The 21439-nt window shown below is 42.9% G+C and overlaps 1 non-coding gene across 1 annotated transcript; it reads left to right on the forward strand.

The window, feature by feature from the left end:
• The first annotated feature begins 16943 nt into the window (after positions 1-16943).
• Positions 16944-17050, forward strand: LOC127088538 (small nucleolar RNA R71). Its single transcript, XR_007790369.1, has one exon. It is a non-coding gene; the product is annotated as a small nucleolar RNA R71 (small nucleolar RNA).
• Positions 17051-21439: the final 4389 nt, after the last annotated feature.

Genomic DNA, 21439 nt, shown 5'->3' on the forward strand with positions numbered 1-21439 from the left:
CATTTCTTTTAGACCTTTCCGAGCGTCTCCGATCTTGTGGCATGTAGTCCGTTCTATTGCAAAGAGGTAACTGCCTAAGACTCGATTCAGCGAGCTGCGACACCTACTGCTAGGACGTGAACACATCGCCCACTCTCCTTTGACACAACTGGTGTCCTCCTTTGTAAGTCCATGTTCAGATGGCAATCCCTATATAGCCGAACTACGGCAACTCTGATTCTCATGTTCAGATGAGATACGTAGGCACAAGATGCGATGTCTTGCCGAGTTTGACTAACGACTAACAACTAATCCTTGTTTGCTCCCGCCCTCGTTGCGATCCTTTCTCTCGCCCTCGTTGCGATCGAGACTTTCCTTTTCTCTTGCCCTAGTTGCAATCGAGACTTTTGTTCCCGTTAGTTAGCCGAACTACATTATGCTCTGATTCTCATTCCCGATGAGATATGTAGGCATAAGACGCGACGTCTTAGCGAGCACACTTCTCTTTAACCCATAGGTACCCGAGCTACGAAGACTCTGATTCTCATATTCAGATGAGATACGTATGAAATGGATGCGACATTCGTGCGAGTCATTTTCTTTGACCCTTTCTTTAGTAAATAGTACATTAGATAAACACACACCCTTTAGACAAGAACAACAAGAGTGGATCCCGTAGAGTACTACGGATGCGTAGGGGTGCTAATACCTTCCCTTCGCATAATCGACTCCCGAACCCAAGATTTGGTTGCGAGACCTTGTCTTTTCCTTTCCTCTCTTCAGGTTTACTTCGAGCGTTTCCTTTCCCTTCTTTGGGATAAATAACGCACGGTGGCGACTCTTCTGTCATTTTCTTTCGCCGGTTGTTTCTTCGCATACTATATTTTTCGGGTTGCGGCAGCTGGCGACTCTGCTGGGGACACACAGTTTCCCTAAGCGAGTCCCTCCTAGCTTTTGTAGATTTCTTGTTTGTTGGGTGTTTATGCTTTTGTGCAGTCGTTTACTTTCCGCATTTACCTGCTCTATCTTATTGCATTCATGTACATATGTTTGCTGTATCTGTGGGTTCTGTGGGTTGTTTGTTTGTTGGGTTGGGACTGTTCTATGAGAGATAAGCCCACTACCCAGGCTTGAGTGTACACATAGGTGTTAGAGTGGATAGTCATGAGGCTTGCGTGGTATGTTGCTACGTTAAGTCGTTCATGAGACCCACATTCCAGACGAGGTTTCTGTTGGATATATTTTGTCCTATGGGTGTTCCATAACGACAGATATTCCTTTAGAAATCGTCGACTCTGGTGACCATTTCCCGAGAACTCAGTCGAGGCCTCTCCTCCAAGACGCGTTTATGTTAGCTCTGGTGGGCGCATTCTCGCTGCTCAATCCGAGGACCCCGAGACTGGGAACTTGCTTTAGGATGTCCTGTTGAGGGGAGTCAGCAGAGGTCTTTTATCCCGAAATAATGCCAAACCTTCAGTGGTAAACGTATTATTCTCGACTGAAGGGCTGAAGCTGACAAACTTCTGTTCTTAGAACCTACCAGTGAGGGGTGGGCTAAATTCAGGAAACCTTAACCTCCAACCAACCCGGTTTTCTGGAGCAGAGTTTTGATCTTATATTATATTCTTCAGTGGGTTTTCTCTTCAAACAGTGCAACCCGACATATGTTCAAGCAGATACAGCAGTCCTGATTTCCATGTCACTGCATTGCATCACATCATTCTGCATTCATATCATTTAACACATGTTTATCTATTCCCAGGGGTTCATATCTTCTTCTTGATTCTAGTCGGGATTTTCTTCTTACACCATTTATCAAATGTGAGACTGGAATCAAGGGGGTAGAATGCCTTTTGGAATTGATAAACATGTCAGTACATTTGCATATCCCATAACATGTCACAATGTTGGGGCAGTCTCTTCAACTTTACATCAGAAGGTTAAAATCCCGGTCAATGGAAGGATTATCACTGTCTGTGGTGAGGAGGACATTCTGGTCAGTAACATGTCTACATTCAAGTATGTAGAAGTAGAAGGTGAAATCCATGAGACTCTCTGTCAGGCCTTGAGTCAGTTCAGATCAAGGATGCAGCTCCGGTGGAAGGGGTTAAAGCAGGAGCCCCTATCTCATCTTTCAAGCAGGCGCAAGCCTTGGTGGATTCAGGTGTTGCTCCCGGTTGGGGACGTCTGTTGGAGTTACCAATGAAAGACGACAAGTTCGGGATTGGGTATCAACCAGCACTGACTTCTACAACTTCAGCACTTCAGACTCGTCAGGGGCCGATTACTTTCTCCAGTGCTGGCGTCATCCAATATGGCCAAATCTCTGCGATCAACGATGAAAATGGAGATAGTGATTGCGACATCGACAACTGGGTGCGTCCGAGGATCCCTGGTGAAGTCATCAACAATTGGTCTTCCGAGGAAATTGTCCAAGTCACTCTTCTAGAGGAGTAATTTTTCTTTGTTTATTCATGCATGTCCAAGTCTTACGTTCCGCCCAGGGCGTAATGACTCATTGTAGGGCTCATCTATGTGAATACCTGCATTGTTTATCATAAATGAAGGACGTCTTTTGCATTCAAATATTTTGTTCACTGTCTTTCTATTTTTTGCAGTTTTCAAAATTTCAAAAGAATAAAAATATTTGGCAATGTTTTGTTTAGTTTTCACTCACTGTCCACACTCATAAGCACATACCATCACTCATGCAGATGCACATCACTGGATCCTATTGATAACGGTTCTGCTATGGCTCGCTTCGACTTCGAAAATCCAATCTTCCAAGCTGAAGAAGAGGGTGATGAAGACTGTGAACTCCCTGAAGAACTTGCCAGGTTGTTAAAGCAAGAGGAAAGGGTCATTCAACCACATCAAGAGGCTACTGAAGTGATTAATGTTGGCACCGAGGAAGTCAAGAAAGAAATCAAGATAGGGGCTGCTTTGGAAGATGATGTGAAGAAGGGGTTGATTGGACTGTTGCAAGAGTATGTTGACGTCTTCGCTTGGTCTTACCAGGATATGCCAGGGCTTGACACAGACATCGTGGTACACCGCTTGCCTCTCAAAGAAGGTTGTCCTCCGGTCAAGCAGAAGCTCAGAAGAACAAGACCAGAGATGGCTGTCAAGATAAAGGAAGAAGTGCAAAAACAGTTGGATGCAGGGTTTCTAGCAGTCACAAATTATCCGCCATGGGTCGCCAACATCGTTCCAGTACCTAAGAAGGATGGAAAGGTACGGATGTGTGTCGACTACCGGGATCTGAACAGAGCTAGCCCTAAGGATGATTTCCCATTACCTCACATCGACGTTTTGGTGGATAACACAGCTCAGTTCTCGGTATTCTCCTTCATGGATGGCTTTTCTGGCTATAACCAAATCAAGATGGCACCAGAAGACATGGAGAAGACAACTTTCATAACCCCATGGGGCACCTTCTGCTACAAGGTGATGCCGTTTGGTCTGAAAAACGTTGGGGCAACATATCAACGAGCTATGGCGACTCTATTCCATGATATGATTCATCATGAAATCGAGGTTTATGTGGACGATATGATTGCCAAATCTCAGACAGAAGAAGAACATCTGGTGAATCTGCAGAAGTTGTTTGAACGGTTAAGGAAATTCAAGCTGAGGCTTAATCCGAACAAGTGCACTTTCGGGGTGAGATCTGGAAAATTGCTGGGTTTTATTGTTAGCGGAAAAGGGATTGAGGTGGATCCTGACAAAGTGAAAGCAATACAGGAAATGCCTGAGCCAAGAACAGAGAAGCAAGTTCGTGGTTTCTTAGGGAGGTTGAACTACATTGCAAGGTTCATCTCTCATCTAACAGCCACGTGTGAGCCAATTTTCAAATTGTTGAGGAAAGATCAGGCTATCAGGTGGAACGACGATTGTCAAAGGGCTTTTGAAAAGATAAAAGAGTATTTGCAGAATCCCCCTATCCTCATGCCTCCAGTCCCAGGGAGACCGCTGATTATGTACTTGACAGTACTCGACAATTCTATGGGTTGTGTTCTCGGTCAACACGACGAGACTGGTAGGAAAGAACATGCCATCTACTACTTGAGTAAGAAGTTCACAGATTGCGAGTCGAGATACTCAATGCTTGAGAAGACATGTTGTGCACTTGCATGGGCTGCTAAGCGGTTGAGACAATACATGCTGTCTCACACAACCTTACTGATCTCCAAGATGGATCCAGTCAAGTATATATTCGAGAAGCCAGCTCTCACCGGAAGGGTTGCTCGTTGGCAAATGGTACTGACAGAGTATGATATCCAGTATACATCCCAGAAAGCCATCAAGGGGAGTATTCTGTCAGACTATCTTGCTCAACAACCGATTGAAGACTATGAGCCGATGAAGTTTGATTTTCCAGATGAAGACATCATGTTCCTCAAGATGAAAGACTGTGAAGAGCCAGTTGTTGGGGGGGGACCTGATCCAGATGAAAAGTGGATTTTAACGTTTGATGGGGCCGTCAATGCCAGAGGAAGTGGAATTGGTGCTGTCATTACCACTCCGAAAGGTGCCCACATGCCTTTCACCGCTCGTCTGACTTTCGAGTGCACCAATAATGAAGCTGAGTACGAGGCTTGTATCTTGGGTATTGAGCAAGCCATTGATTTGAGAATCAAGACTCTGGACATCTTCGGAGATTCAGCTCTAGTGATCAATCAAGTAAATGGCGATTGGAACACTCTCCAGCCTACTCTGGTCCCTTACAGAGATTACACGAGAAGACTGTTGACTTTCTTCACAACAGTAAAGTTGTATCATATACCTCGTGATGAGAACCAGATGGCAGATGCTCTTGCTACTCTATCCTCCATGATCAAGGTGGTTCGGTGGAACCATGCTCCTAGGATCGATGTTATGCGCCTTGATAGGGCCGTGTATGTGTTTGCTGCTGAACTGGTAGTCGATGACAAGCTCTGGTATCACGATATCAAATGCTTTCTGAAGAATCAAGAGTACCCTGCAGGGGCTTCCAACAATGACAGAAAGACTTTGAGAAGATTGGCAGGCAGTTTCTTCTTGAACAAAGACGATGTGATGTATAAGAGGAACTTCGACAGGGTTTTGCTCAGATGCATGGACAAACACGAGGCGGACATGTTAATGCAGGAAGTTCATGAAGGTTCCTTCGGTACTCATGCCGGCGGACATGCAATGGCTAAGAAATTGTTAAGGGCGGGTTATTACTGGATGACCATGGAATCTGATTGTTTCAAGTATGCTCGGAAGTGCCATAAATGCCAGATTTATGCTGATAAGGTGCATGTACCGCCGAATCCTCTGAATGTGATGTCTTCGCCGTGGCCGTTTGCAATGTGGGGCATTGACATGATTGGAAAGATTGAGCCGACTGCTTCTAATGGGCATCGCTTCATCCTTGTTGCCATCGACTATTTCACCAAGTGGGTCGAAGCAGCGTCGTTTGCGAATGTCACCAGACATGTGGTTGCCCGATTCATCAAGAAAGAAATCATTTGTCGCTATGGGATGCCCGAAAGAATAATTACTGATAATGGTTCCAATCTCAATAACAAAATGATGAAGGAGTTGTGCCAGAACTTCAACATTCAGCATCACAATTCTTCCCCCTATCGTCCTAAGATGAACGGTGTTGTTGAGGCAGCAAATAAGAACATAAAGAAGATCGTGCAGAAGATGGTCGTTACGTACAGAGATTGGCATGAGATGCTACCCTTCGCCTTGCATGGGTACCGCACTTCAGTACGTACATCGACCGGGGCAACCCCTTACTCCCTTGTGTATGGTATGGAAGCGGTCCTGCCTGTCGAAGTGGAGATTCCATCTCTAAGAGTCCTGTTGGATGTCAAGCTAGACGAAGTTGAATGGATTCGAACAAGGTTCAATGAGTTGAGTCTTATCGAAGAGAAGCGAATGGCAGCCATTTGTCATGGGCAGTTGTATCAAAGTCGGATGAAGAGAGCCTTTGATCAGAAAGTGCGCCCTCGATGTTTCCAAGTCGGAGATTTGGTGTTGAAAAGGATCCTTCCTCCTCAGACAAATCACAGGGGCAAGTGGACTCCTAACTATGAGGGACCGTATATCGTCACCAAGGTTTTCGATGGTGGGGCCTTAATGCTCGCAACGATGGATGGCGAAGACTTCACTTCCCCTGTAAACTCAGACGCAGTTAAAAAATACTTCGCATGAGATAGACCCGCTGGACAGTAAAAAGAATAGTCCAGGCAAAAATGGGCATCCTGACGAACCAAGAAAATGAAAAGGTTCGGGCAAAAATTAAGGATTAAAAATGAAAAGATCGTACACCTGATAAGTTGAAAACCTGAAAAGGCAACTTAGGCAAAAATGGGTATCCTGGTGGATTGAAAACCCGAAAAGGGCAATCCAGGCGAAAGTTAGGGATCAAGCGAATGACTGCGTTCTGAGTTAGTTCTGAATCTCATCTCATGTCGATGACTGGAAACTTTCAAAAGGAAGAAAACAATCTAATCACCTTTTCAGAAGGCTGATCATCTGGAAGATCTTGAAGACGGGCAAGTCATAGCAGAATTGGAACCCAATAGAAATCCATTTCACATTGCCATTAGATTAATTCTTGTTTTGCAATTACCTCTTTCCAGGGATTGCTTCCTGATGTAAATGCCTATTCAGAGGCCATTCAATCAATAAAATCATGTTATTCAGTACATCTCTGTGTTCATTTTCATCTTACTGTTTTGTTTGCAAAAATGACGTCCGAATTTTTGATAAACATTGCATCGTGAAACATAAGAGCTTTACAGGTACATGCTCAATGAACATTTAAAATTGCTGTAAATTTTAAGTACTTTGAATCATCTATTCAGAACAGGTACACTCGGGGCATTTCCTTAAGATTCCCAGCAGGTTCTCACTACTGTACTCCCCAAGCGATTGTTTCAGACTATACACTCCCTAATAGAGTTAACAGTGCCAGACTGTATATCCCCAAGCGGTTGTTTCAGACTATACACTCCCTAGTAGAGTTAACAGTGCCAGACTGTATATCCCCAAGCGGTTGTTTCAGACTATACACTCCCTAGTAGAGTTAACAGTGCCAGACTGTATATCCCCAGCGGAGTTAACAGTGTCAGACTGTATATCCCCAGCGGAGTTAATAGTGTCAGACTGTATATCCCTAGTAGAGTTAACAGTGCCAGACTGTATATTCCCAACAGGTTCTCACTACTGTACTCCCCAAGCGGTTGTTTCAGACTATACACTCCCCAGTAGAGTTGACAGTGTCAGACTGTATATTCCCAGCGGAGTTGACAGTACCAGACTGTATATCCCCAGCAGAAGCAGCTGCTCCTCGGAGTTCGATGCCAGATCGATGTTTTCAATCCCAGATCGATGATCTCTTTCCTGGAAGCACAACCTCGGTACCGTATCAGTGTTTGCCTCCCCCTGTTGAGTCATCTCTCGTAGATTATGGTTTCCAGAACCACTATCGCTTCCCCCAACAATAGGTTTCCAGCGCCGTTCTCTCCCCAGTCAGAGTCTCGGTATCTCGCCATTGCCAGAACACCGCGCGGCCGGTCATTTCCCCACATAGTTCATTATGTTGTGCATCTCCAACAGTAGTGTCAGGGTCCGGAAGATTATAATCATTTCCCCAACGGGATTCCTTGCTTCAGCTTGGCATTTTCCCCAGCATTTCGCATCCCTGCATGTGAAATCATATTGCATTGCATCCTCCCAAATCGCGTAGCATTTCCATTTTCATGGAGCATTACGCCATTGAAAAATTCAAACATACGCATGTAAGCATAAAACATTCTTGGTATCCCAAGTGACAAGCCAGAAGTTTGTTTCCAGTGCTCAGACTGAAAGTTTGTTCATTACTTATTATCCCCAGCATGGGTCGTCGGCCCACGTGCCGCCTCAATTATCATGTTCCCTATTTCTGCCGAGGCTGATAGGCATGAAGTTTCCGGTATCCAGACCGAAGTGGCATTCAGGCCAGTTTTTCCGGTATCCAGACCGAAGTGGCATTCAGGCCAGTTTTTCCGGTATTCAGACCGAAGTGGCATTCAGGCCAGTTTTCCGGTATCCAGACCGAAGTGGCATTCAGGCCAGTTTTTCCGGTATCCAGACCGAAGTGGCATTCAGGCCAGTTTTTTCGGTATCCAGACCGAAGTGGCATTCAGGCCAGTTTTTCCGGTATCCAGACCGAAGTGGCATTCAGGCCAGTTTTTCTGGTATCCTGACCGAAGTGGCATTCAGTCCAGTTTTTCCGGTATCCAGACCGAAGTGGCATTCAGGCCAGTTTTTCCGGTATCCAGACCGAAGTGGCATTCAGGCCAGTTTTTTCGGTATTCAGACCGAAGTGGCATTCAGGCCAGTTTTTTCCGGTATCCAGACCGAAGTGGCATTCAGGCCAGCTTTTCCGGTATCCAGACCGAAGTGGCATTCAGGCCAGCTTTTCCGGTATCCAGACCGAAGTGGCATTCAGGGCAGTTTTTCCGATATTCAGATCGAAGAAGTTTCCGACAATCAGGTCGAAGTAACTTGTGGCATTCAGGCCAGTTTTCCGGTATCCAGACCGAAGTGGCATTCAGGCCAGTTTCTGATTTTCAGATCGAAGAAGTTTCCGACATTCAGGTCGATGCAACTTGTGGCATTCAGGCCAGTTTCCGGTATCCAGACCGAAGTGGCATTCAGGCCAGTTTCCGATATTCAGATCGAAGAAGTTCCCGACATTCAGGTCGATGCAACTTGTGGCATTCAGGCCAGTTTTCCGATTTCCAGATCGAAGTGGTGTTCAGACCAGATTTTCGGTGATCAGACCAACATTGATACTCTCATATTCCGATGCTTAGTGTTCAGACTAATGTGCGGCGTTCAGGCCATGGGTATTCCTGTGTTACCATTTATTTTCGTATCCAGGTCAACTTTCTGTTTCGGTACTCAGGCCGATTTTCACCGTACTAGACGGATTCTTCTTTTGAGATTGCTTCTTTGCTAATTCTGACAGGCATTGTTAATTATTTCATAGGGATTCAGGATCAAAATTCGGGTTTTCTTAGTATTTAACCATCTTCCACTGTGATCATATGAAGAACGTCCTGCTTCATATTCTCTAGTTGAAGACGCTTAAATAGGGGCAACTGTCACACCCCGATTTTGGCCCTGAAAGTTTTTCCCCATCAATCATTCATTTACTTTTTTCTTGACCATTTCATCTGGTCACGAAGCTATCCACCGTTTATTTTGACCAACTACCACCCGCTACTCCATAGACCTTTGGGCCTTGCCATTTGTCTTGGAAATGTTGACTACCAATATCTCCGCTGCCATTTTGTCAAGGGACTGCTCGTTGGTGATATAACGGGATATAAAATAGTTGTGCATGAAAGCCGCTCAAGACTATGCCACAAGGGTCGATAATTTCCGAAGCTATGCCACTATCAGCAAAGATATAACTCATAAATAGGCATATCCACTGTTTCTTGATGTTATGAATTTTGGCAACACAACTACTAAGCTTAAAGACCCGCCACTTGCATTGCATTCTACTAACTCTGATATTGAAGATTTACGTTCTTCTTTGAGTGTCTTGTCTGTTCCAGTTCCTGTAGCAGATTTTTTCTCTTGAAGTTAAACCTTTTTTACGGTTGATGTTAAAGATTTTAGAATTATCAGAGATTGGTAATAATGGACTTATTGGAGATGATGTTGTAAGTATTATGGTATCAACAATCTCTTCCTACATTTCTGGGGATGTATGTGAATCAATTAGGGAGAGATATCGGATGGGGAAGAGAGCTGAGAAGTTTGAAGAGTTGCACAATGTTGTTAACAAGGCAAGAAAAGGGCTCACTGATGTCTATAGGGGTTTTAAGCAAAGAGAATGAGATTGAATTCTCTGAATGTTCATCAAAGGGACATTATTTTTTTATTGGAGACTGAAATATTGGAGTCCAAAGCACTGGTGGATATGTTCAATCAGATTAATCATTTCAGAAGGCACTTTTCATTTATAGGAGATCACTTTCTTTCTCAGAATGAACATGCTCCTCTCGGATTGAGCATGGCTTATTTCCTATGTTCCGGTATAGAGATTTGTTTTCAATTTGTTAATAGTGGGGGAAGGCAGCAGATTGAAATGTTTTTTTTTGAAGGACGACCAGGATTCTACTACTATATGAAGTTTTAGGATGGTGGCCCCGGGAAGATGAAAGCATCCCCTTTGGTTTTAGTGAAGGTTATTGCCATTTGTTGGAGTTGATACGGTCAAAACCTCGACATGATGTTGCCTCCCATGCAACCTATTTGCTTCATCGCTTAATATTTTTTGGATTTGCTCCAAAGATGTGAGTCTGCAGTTCTGTCTATGCTGGGAAGCACCGTTACTTTTGGCAGGTTATCTGCTCAATTCCGCTGTAAATTATGCTGGTCATACTGGAGTTCATCAGCCAGGTGCTGATACTGCACATGAATAGTATAACAACCCAAGCCATGGTTCGCGCTTACTGGCCGGTCCTTACACTCTGGTTGCAGAAAAAGAAAATTGCAGAATGTTTCAAAGGTTATGACTTTTAAGTGGTTAAAGAAAACAAGTCAATCAAAACCGAATTACAATGGAAACCTGGATGTTTCTGAATTGGTCAAAGGATTCTAATCATGAGCCAATCAAAAATGAAATGACTTGTATATAATTATGACAGAATTGTATAAAGCTGTTTATTTTACATGTTAATGAAAGCAAAGCCGACAAACTATTCGCTAATCACAATGTGTAATCTCCTCCAAATGCTATTCCCTGCATCTCAAAGCCACGCCAATTCTGCATTTCTTCTAGCCGCCGCAGCCCGAAGTTCAGGCTGGAGTATTTCTGCTACAATGCTACCTGAAACAGTTGAAGAAACTCAAGTTTTAACTTATGAAAGCAAGCTTACAATGTACACCAGACTATTGAAAACTGTGGGATTCAACAAGAGCCAAATTTCATAAATAGAGTTGATGAATCTTCAAGTGTTAGTTTTTTTTACCTGAGAAGCTTATGCAATATTTGAAAGATTTATCCAAGTTTCCAACGGGAGGTTTCGATCAGTTGGAGCTTTTAATAGCTAAGGCTGCAGTATCAAGTTACGAAAATGATAAAAGGCTTTTCTCATCCTCCTGAAGTTCAATATGCGAATTATAATCCGGAAATTTTGACGAGTCAGAAGCGTCAATGGGCTGCCAACTTTCATTTGCAGTACAATGATCATAAGTCTTGGAAGGAGCCGGCTAAGTTGTTTGAAAGTATGGTGGTTGTTGGACTTCATCCTAATTCTGACATTCAGGCGCTGCAGAGGCAATATTTAGTGAGGAGGTCTGAAGGCTCTGGTAAATTGAGAAGTGCACTTGGTTATCAAAATCAATCCCGTGTGGAGCCCAATGTTGAATCTCAGGTCTTATTCGTTTATCCTCCAGACAAGCAGCTACCTCTTAAGGAAAAAGATCTTCTTTCTTTCTGTTTCCTTGGAGGTCTTGAGGTTAATGCTGTTGAGAAAACCCCTTCCATGAGTAAATTGAATAAAATTCATTTCAGGCAGGAACATCTTAAACAAAGGGATCTATCATTTGTATTTAGGTTACAGGGTGCTGATAATTCAACACTTTATGGGTGTTGCGTCTCAGTTGAAGAGACAGTGCATAAACCCTCTGGATTGCTTTCCATGATTTCGGATAAGCAGGCATCCAACTCTTCTTTGAGACGCCATATATTAACCCTCACAAACCTAATCTAAACCACTTGGCCTTGACACATCATCCAAAGGTCTTGATTTGATATGCTTTGCTTGGTTTCTTAATTTTCAAGTAACTTGGCCCATTGGTAATATCATGCTCACCATGCCTTTATTTGAGCCTTTACCTAACCATGCTTGTTTGTCCATCCAACCATGACCTGCAAGATAAACAACAGCAAATGCCAGCACAATCCATATTCTAACCATAACCTTCCATGTTCCATTTTGATCCTTGAATAACCAATGGTACATGTTGCTTTAAAATCCAACCTTGTTGTTATAAAAGCCATGACCAAATTCACCAAGCTGCCACCAAGTAATTGAGCAATGAACTAAGCTGCAGTGCAAACCTAAACCAGTGATGAACCTGTGAAACCATGCCAAAACAATGCATAAGTTCAAAGTTAGTATGGCTACATAATGCACCTCAAAATTAAGACATGTCCACAAAACTGAACCAATGCCATATGAACCTGCCAGCCAACCTTGCCACAAACCATCCAATTTGCTATTGAACAATGAAACTAGACCAAACAGTTCAACATGCCAGCTGGAACCATCATGCATATGGACCTATCTGCAAACTTGAAGCGCGCCAGGCCAATAACAGAAGCACCACAGTCAATTGAGCCTACAACTTTGCAACCAATCCAAACCTGTTGTAATGCATAACAACAATGGTCATCAATATCCACGGCAATACAAGCTCAAGCAAGTCCACAAAGTGCTTGCTGCTACATCAAAAGCCATGACAAAATACAAGGTGTCACTACAATATGAAACCAACTCCCAATCAACTAACCTAACATCAACTGCAGCACCACCATAAGAGTATGCTCATTCCTTGCTCACAGTGCACCACACTACAAGGCTAAGGCTCTATGCTTGAACCAACAAAAGACCATGACAAACCCACCATTGGCCCTGCAGCAGACAGGAAACATGAATGGAAGCCACAATAGTTTTACCCAAAACCTACTAGATACCATTGCCCTGTTTCAAGCCAACATCAACCTTGAGCAATAGAAACTCTACCTTGGTTCAGCTATGGCGCACAAACAGACAAATGCATTCCAAGTTTTAGATGACAACATACCACAAGTCTACTGCAACTGGCCTAGAATGTCCAAGATGCATGTGTTGAAGCAGCCAGCATTGCTGAACAGCCAATTTCCTATGTCCAAGAATGCTCCATTTTTTTTTTCACTGCGGTAAAACAAAAAAAAAAACACAAGTTAATTAGCCAACAGTAAAATTCAAATTTCAGAAATATCCCAAATTGGCATGAAGTCAAAACAGAGCAAGAAAGCTTAGGTTCAGATTACCGTTCCGAAATTTAGCATCAAAAAGGACCGTTCCAATTTCTGAGCATAAAAGGAACTTGGCAGAGATACTCTTTTGAACATCAAAGACCCCCTTGGAAACCCTAATCAGGAGGACATAAATAGAGAGGGAGAGAAATTAATGATAGGGAGATTGGAGGCGGAATTGAATCAAAACCCTAAAAAAAAATTCAATACAAGGAAAACCAAAAAGATAGAAGAACAGGAGAAGCGAGAACAAGAAGAACCGGCAGAACAAACTATACTTACTTTCCATCGGGATATCACTGAAATCGTAAGGCTCCGGTAAAGTCTTCTCTCTTTTACTCCTTTTCTTCAAACCTCCAAGAAGGTTGAAGCTCCATTTTGTTTTCATTGATTCTTGGCTTTCGATTGTTTGCTTTGCCGGTACCCTGCTTGCTGGTTCCGGTGAACCTTTGAGTTGTAGCCCACTCCCCTTTTAGATCCAGAAAGTTATGGCCTGTGTTGAAATTTGTTTTTAACTTAAGAACTCTCATTACCGATTTTTCTGTGTTGGTTGTGTGTGAATCTTGGTTGGCTTTATCAACAATCACTGTTTTAAGCCTTTGAATATTGGGAGGAGGGTTTGTGTTTTGGAACTGGCACCATAGCATCAATGTTATTGATGACGTTCAATTCCCTTGAATCCGTCACCCAACAGCCATGCGGCTAGGGTGACCGTTGGGATCTTTTCTCTGTTTCACACGATGGGATATTTTGAAATGGGCCTTTTTTGACCCGAATTTGGAACTTAGTTTTTTTGGGCTCTAGCCAATCCTCAACCCGGCGGCCCAGGTTTGGGCCTCCCCGTTTTCTTCCTTGGGGAGTTCTCGGTTAGAACTTATTTTTTTTTTGTGGGTCTTAATCTAGCAGTAAGCAAGTCTTTGGCCTAGTGGAGGTGGGGATAACTCACTTCCTCTTTGGTCCTGGGTTCAATACCCGGGTATGTTGCCTTGGTTTTCCAACACTTTGATTTTTTTCCATATTTTCTTTAATTCTCACATTTAATTATCTAGCCTTATCATTTAACTAACATGTTTCTATCATTTATTCATTTTTTTATTATTATTTTATTTTTAATATGACGTATGTGATTATTCATTTTTTTGGGATTTATGTGAATTATTATATTTGTGTTACAATCATGATAAGTCATCACAATCTCATTGATAAAAAAACCCATTCAAAACCATTTTAAAATTATAAAAATCATATTTTCTCGATTCAATGTCGAGCCCATTTTTCCACACCCTTGTAAGTCGATTGCTTTTTAAGCATCGCCATCAACCTCACATAGCTTACTCTTGGGCTTTCTTATAATGAGCCGGTTCTCTTGCACTTACACTCATATTTCGAGTCATTTTGTTGTTTGGGCACGATTTAATTATTTCATGATTTTTGTCAACCCCCATTCATAACAAATGTATCCCTCTCCCATGAAATGTATAATATTTATTCTTTCATTCTTTATTCACCTGTTAATACAAGAATTAAAATGAACATTCGATAACCATTTCAAAGCAAGATCAAAACCTCGATCCAACGTCGAGTAATCATTTTTCAAAACCTAACAGAACCAGCACGTATTCATCCCCCCTTTTGTAAGTCGATTGCTTTATGCATCGCCATCAACCTTGTAAGTCGATTGCTTTATGCATCGCCATCAACCTTGTAAGTCGATTGCTTCATGCATCGCCATCTACCCTTATCCCTAACACTTCTCCTTGCTCCGCTCGTAAACTCTTGTTCCGATTAGGTAGCACCCATTAGATAGAACCCTTTGTATGATAACATAGGTAGGATTCCCATATCCTTTTGTATGATAACATAGGTAGGATTCCCATATCCTTTTGTATGATAGCATAGGTAGGATTCCCATATCCTTTTGTATGATAACATAGGTAGAATTCCCATATTCTTTGCATGCTAACATTAGGTAGATATTCCCATTTGTAAATCCTAAACACTTAAGTACACATTGCATGACAACTCTAGGGCAGAGCTTCCCCATTTCTTTTAGACCTTTCCGAGCGTCTCCGATCTTGTGGCATGTAGTCCGTTCTATTGCAAAGAGGTAACTGCCTAAGACTCGATTCAGCGAGCTGCGACACCTACTGCTAGGACGTGAACACATCGCCCACTCTCCTTTGACACAACTGGTGTCCTCCTTTGTAAGTCCATGTTCAGATGGCAATCCCTATATAGCCGAACTACGGCAACTCTGATTCTCATGTTCAGATGAGATACGTAGGCACAAGATGCGATGTCTTGCCGAGTTTGACTAACGACTAACAACTAATCCTTGTTTGCTCCCGCCCTCGTTGCGATCCTTTCTCTCGCCCTCGTTGCGATCGAGACTTTCCTTTTCTCTTGCCCTAGTTGCAATCGAGACTTTTGTTCCCGTTAGTTAGCCGAACTACATTATGCTCTGATTCTCATTCCCGATGAGATATGTAGGCATAAGACGCGACGTCTTAGCGAGCATACTTCTCTTTAACCCATAGGTACCCGAGCTACGAAGACTCTGATTCTCATATTCAAATGAGATATGTATGCAATGGATGCGACATCCGTGCGAGTCATTTTCTTTGACCCTTTCTTTAGTAAATAGTACATTAGATAAACACACACCCTTTAGACAAGAACAACAAGAGTGGATCCCGTAGAGTACTACGGATGCGTAGGGGTGCTAATACCTTCCCTTCGCATAATCGACTCCCGAACCCAAGATTTGGTTGTGAGACCTTGTCTTTTCCTTTCCTCTCTTCAGGTTTACTTCGAGCGTTTCCTTTCCCTTCTTTGGGATAAATAACGCACGGTGGCGACTCTTCTGTCATTTTCTTTCGCCGGTTGTTTCTTCGCATACTGTATTTTTCGGGTTGCGGCAGGAGGCACATAAGGTTTTTCTTTCTCTTCGGCCTCTTGGGTATTATCTTCTGTTTCCTTCGGTTCATTCACCTGCACAGTTGAGGTTTTATCTGGTTTTTGGTACATGGCAGGGTTTTAGAGTCTTGGATCTACGGGTCCGTCTACTTTTTTTCCACTCCTCAGTATAACGGCATTTGCATGTCCTTTTGGATTAGGTTGCGGCTGTCCAGGAAATGCTCCAGCTGGAGCGGCTGTAGATGCTTGATGTTGAGCCACTTGTGAAATCTTTGTTTCAAGCATTTTATTGTGGGTGGCTAAGGCGTCTACTTTGTATGCTAGTTGTTTAAGTTGCTCGCTAGTATGTATGTTTTGGTTCAAGAAGTCTTTGTTTGTCTGTGCTTGGGTAGCTATGAAGCTTTCCATCATTAATTCGAGATTTTACTTCCTAGGCATGTTATGAGCATTATTAGCTGGCTTTTGATATCCAGGCGGAACAACTGGTGCTTGGCCAGGTGCATACAGGGCATTGTTATTCTTATACGAGAAATTAGGATGGTTTTTCCAACCTGGGTTGTAGGTATTCGAATAGGGATTTCCTTGTGTGTAATTCACTTGATCGGTTGGGACTCCTGCTAATATTTTACATTCTTATGCAGTGTGTCCAGGGTTTCTACACAACTCACAGTTTGGAGTTACAGCAGCCACGGTGGCTGCGGGTGGTATGGTCAAGTTATCTAATTTTTGAACAAGGGCATCTACCTTTGCATGAACATGGTAAAGGCTAATGATTTCGTACATTCCACCCTTTGTCTGGGACTTTTCCACTGGAGTTCATTCACCTCCCCATTGGCAATGGTTTTGGGCCATGTTTTCAATGAGTTGATAGGCTTCGTTGTATGGCTTGTCCATAAGTGCACTGCCCGCGGCAACGTCTATTGTAAGTCTTGTATTATACAGAAGCCCATTGTAAAATGTGTGAATGATCACCCAATCTTCGAGACCATGATGTGGACATATCCTCATCATGTCCTTGTATCTCTCCCATGCTTCGTGGAGAGATTCCACATCTTTTTTCCTGAATCCGTTGATTTGAGCTCTCAGCATAGCAGTCTTGCTCGGAGGAAAATATCGGGATAAGAAAATGTTCTTCAGTTCTTCCCATGTTATAACGGAGTTGGATGGCAAGGATTTCAACCAAGCCCAAGCTCTGTCTCTTAGTGAGAAAGGAAAGAGGCGCAGTCTTATCGCATCTTGAGATACACCATTCTCCTTTACAGTATCTGCGTACTGCACAAACTTGGTCAGGTGTTCATTAGGATCGTCCATAGGATTTCCAGCAAATTGATGTTGTTGGACGGCTGATAATAGTGAGGGTTTCAGCTCGAAATCGTTTCGATTGATAGCGGGGGCAACAATGATGTTGTGAGGTTCTTGTTGGGACGGGGTAGCGTAGAATTTAAGAGGACGATTCTGTGGTCCTTCTTCAGCCATGTTTGGTTTTTCTTCTGGTTTAGGAGGAGAGAAGATATCGGGAATATCATAATTTTGTTGATATTCGTGTATTCGGCGTCTCACGTATAAGAAACGCTCTAATTCAGGGACTGGTGGTGCTAAGTTATCGCCTTGTGAGCGAGTACTTGGCATACAATCAAGGAAAGAAGGGAGAGTAGATTAGTTTTTATTTTTACCTTAGTCTATACCGTGCAACGAAAGAATCGCACTATTCGACTAAAACAGGTCCCCGGCAACGGCGCCAAAAACTTGATGCTTGTCGTGACTATATATAAAATATAGTCTATCGAGTACTTGACTGCAAGTGCACAGTCCAGTCGCTTTAGTTTTAAAAGATATCGATCCCACAGGGACCTATGGTCAAACTAGTGTTACTAACGTCACTATGTTTAGCTAATGCAATGGATTAGTAGAAGTTCGGGGGCAGAATAGTAAATCTAAGGGAAATTTAGTTTTTAAGAAAGAATTGATGGAAGGAATCAGTATGCAACGCATTAATTGTCAGGGATTCGATAAGTCACCAGTGAATAGTTTAAATGCCAAATATCTCTCAGTAGAAAATATTTATTTAAAAAGCTTTATCTCACACTCTCGTGATTGTTGATTCGGCCTATAACTTTAAGTCCGAATGTACGCTCTCACTGTCCCATTTGAAGTTAAAATTAATTTTTGAAAATAAATAAGTTCTAATTGCTTTTAAAGTGCTCTCGCTGTTTTTAAACTCAATGCCTAATTTTTACTATCCAGCTCGAGCCTCACGCTCTCGCGATTGTTGGTTCTCACCTTAGTTAATTTCCCACTCTCGTGGCAAAACCGTATTAAATAGCTTTTCTCACTTTTGTGATAAAGTTAATTAAATTTAAATTAAAAACTTCAGCCTAAAAGATTGTTTGAGAAAAAGGGTTTTCACCGATTATTATTAAATCCTATCTAATTAAATTGCTACATACCGATACCGGTAATTTAGCCGGACATGTTAAATAAGGCAAACACAGAGCATAAACAGATCAACAGTGCGACAAACGTAATTATAATAATAATTGGGCAATAATAATAATATTTCAGTAAAAACCTGGAGATCGAAGTAACAGAGTATAGCGAATCTCGGAGTACTTGAGCAGTCCTCCACAAGTAGGTAGGCTTTGCTTCTTCAATACAAATTGCTTACTAAAATTAAATAAAGTGTAGTAGTTCCCCAGTGTAGGAAACTACTACTATGGCTAACTGGAAAGCGGAAGGAAAAGGGAAAACGGAATTCTAAAAAGAATGGCGAATAAACTAAGGCAACGGAAACAAGGTTGCTGAAAAAAAAATACTAAAAAGCTAGAAAGCTGTAAAACTAAATTGTAGAGCGTAAGTGTAAATGTAGGCCTTCTCAATTTTTTCCACTTTGGTCCTTTATATAGTGCTCCTTTAGGTCTTGGTGGTCTTTCCTCACGGAGCAATCGAGATTAAGAACCAAAACAATGGAGATATATTCAAGGTGGATGGCCAGAGGCTAAAGCCCTATTACAGAGGCCAACAACCTGGATTGATTGACCATATGCACCTCGCCTAATGAGGTGGGCAACCGTCGAGCCATGCGACGTTAAACGAAGCGCTTCGTGGGAGGCAACCCACGTGTTCGATTGTTAACTTATTTTGTTTTTGTTTCTTTCTTTTCTTTTCTGTATGGGTATGAAACGTTGTTGCAGGTAAGGAGTAGACTTGGAGAGTATAGTCATAATCACTTCTCAGCGAAAGGATGCCAGACCAAAGAAGCATAACCGAATTCAGAAATTGAGGAGAACAGGGCATCCACACGGCCACCCGTGTGCTGACACACGACCGTGTTAATCTAAATAGTGTATTAACACGGGTGCTTGTGTGGTGACACACGGCCGTGTTAATTTAAACAGTGTATTAACACGGGCGCCCGTGTGGTGTCACACGGCCGTGTTAATCTAAACAGTGGATTAACACGGGCGCCCGTGTGCAGGAACACGGCCGTGTTGTTTGTAACGGGTAAATTTTTCAAATTTTGTGATTTTGGGTATTTTCAATATTGGACCCCACTTGCTATTATATCTCTTCCCCACCACTCATTCTCACTTTTTCTGATTTTGGAAACCTCTCTCCCCCTCTTCCTCCATTGTTAACCTAGCCTCCATCAAATTAAACTTCACTTTTCTCATAGCTCCACTCACTTTAACCTCATCTCACCTTCACAAAAATTGTTCCTCTCGTCGTCCTCTACACAGTGACGGTTGCAGTTTTCACTAACCTATTCTTTGGATTTTGAGAAATTTTTGTCAGGTACCATTATGCCCCCAAAGCGTGCAAGCAAGGAGAAGGAGGTAGCCACATCTTCTCGACCAAAGCAACGGGTTAGACGCTCTACAAACCCTCATGGCATTTTGTTTGACCAACCGAATCATCAAGAGAGGTATGTGATTCTAGCTAAACGTAAGCTTATTCCGACCCGATATATGTGTGATGCTACCCTGGATGAGTTAGGTTTGAAAGAAGAGGTGCACCGCATGTTCCACAACGTCGGTATGTTGGAATACATGCAATTCGAAGCACCGACCTTCGCTTGGATCACCCTTGAATTCTTGAGTACGGTTGAGTTCAAGATGAGGAGAAGGTGGACAGGTTCGGAGATGGAATTTTATGGGCAAATTACTTTCCGCTTGTTTGATGAAGATCATGAATTATCGGTTGAGGAACTTGGGAGTATTCTGAGACTCCCGGTATTTGGACCCGGAACCCCTCTGGACACTTTTTCTGCTATTGATTTTTGGAAAGCTATTACAGGTAAAACTGGATATAACCCTAGCTCGGGAAAAGCTTCTGGAATTCATAACCCGTGCTTCAGGTATGCACAAAAAGGGTTAGCATACACCTTGTTCGGACGGGGTGATAGTACTGGGGTTGCGGCTAAGAGAGAATTATTTTTTCTGTATTGCATGGCCCATAATGAGCGAATCAATGCAGTGGCTTTCACCTCCAATCATCTGAAACAGGTTGGCCATGCAACTACTGGGGATATTTCTGTAGGTGGTATGATCACGCAGATTGCGGGCCACTTCGGGTATGATCAACTCCTGATGGAAGAGACTGCAGTAATGGGCAAGACTAAGATTGACATGCACACGCTAGTCAATCAACAAATGATTGCCATCAGGCCGACTCATTACGCTCTGATGATTCACAATGTGGAAGTGCTCGCACTACCTGCACCTGGGTCCATTAGCATTGCCAATGCTGCCAACTGGTTGTACACAGGTTCAGCCCAAGCGGTAGGGGAAGATGCACAGTTTGACCATGACCTTTCAGGTGAGGACATGGAAGAAGATGAGAGGCAAGCTACCCACGGTATGCCACCCCCACATGATTCGAGCCTACATGGTGAAGGCTCCTCTTTTATGTCTCAGGACCAGTGGGGTTGGATCCAGACAGAGATGGGAACTCTCCGCACCGAGCAGACCAGACAAGGTGCGGAATTAGATAGACAGAGTGTGGAACTGTTCCGGCAAGGGACAGTCATGAATGACATGCAGGCCATGATGCAACGTCTGATGTTGCATTTCCCGCACGATCCCCCGCCTCCTCCACAACAGTGATCACTGTAAGTCCCCTTCGTGTTTGAATTTAAACATTGGGGTCAATGTTTAGTTCAAGTGTGGGGGGGGGGGTTTCTCCTTTCCTTTCATGTTTTTATGTTCTTGCAATTTGTTTTGTTTTTGTTATGTTATCATTATATTAGTGTGTTTGTTGGTTTTGGTTGTTTGCTGTTCTTTTGGACCTACTGTGTGTACAGAGTGATGAGAAACGGTTGGACGAGCCCGGGATCGATGGTAGTAGATGAATGACACCCCTCAAACTTAGGCTGATAAGGCACCCCGGAAGTTGATGCAACCTTGAGAAAAAAAGTCGGACACAATTTGGGGACACCGGACCAAGAGAGCGGTATGGAAAGACCAAGTCAGAAAAGAACCA

The sequence above is a fragment of the Lathyrus oleraceus genome, chromosome 5, assembly GCF_024323335.1.
Source record: "Lathyrus oleraceus cultivar Zhongwan6 chromosome 5, CAAS_Psat_ZW6_1.0, whole genome shotgun sequence".
In the NCBI taxonomy this organism is placed as follows: Eukaryota; Viridiplantae; Streptophyta; class Magnoliopsida; order Fabales; family Fabaceae; genus Lathyrus; species Lathyrus oleraceus.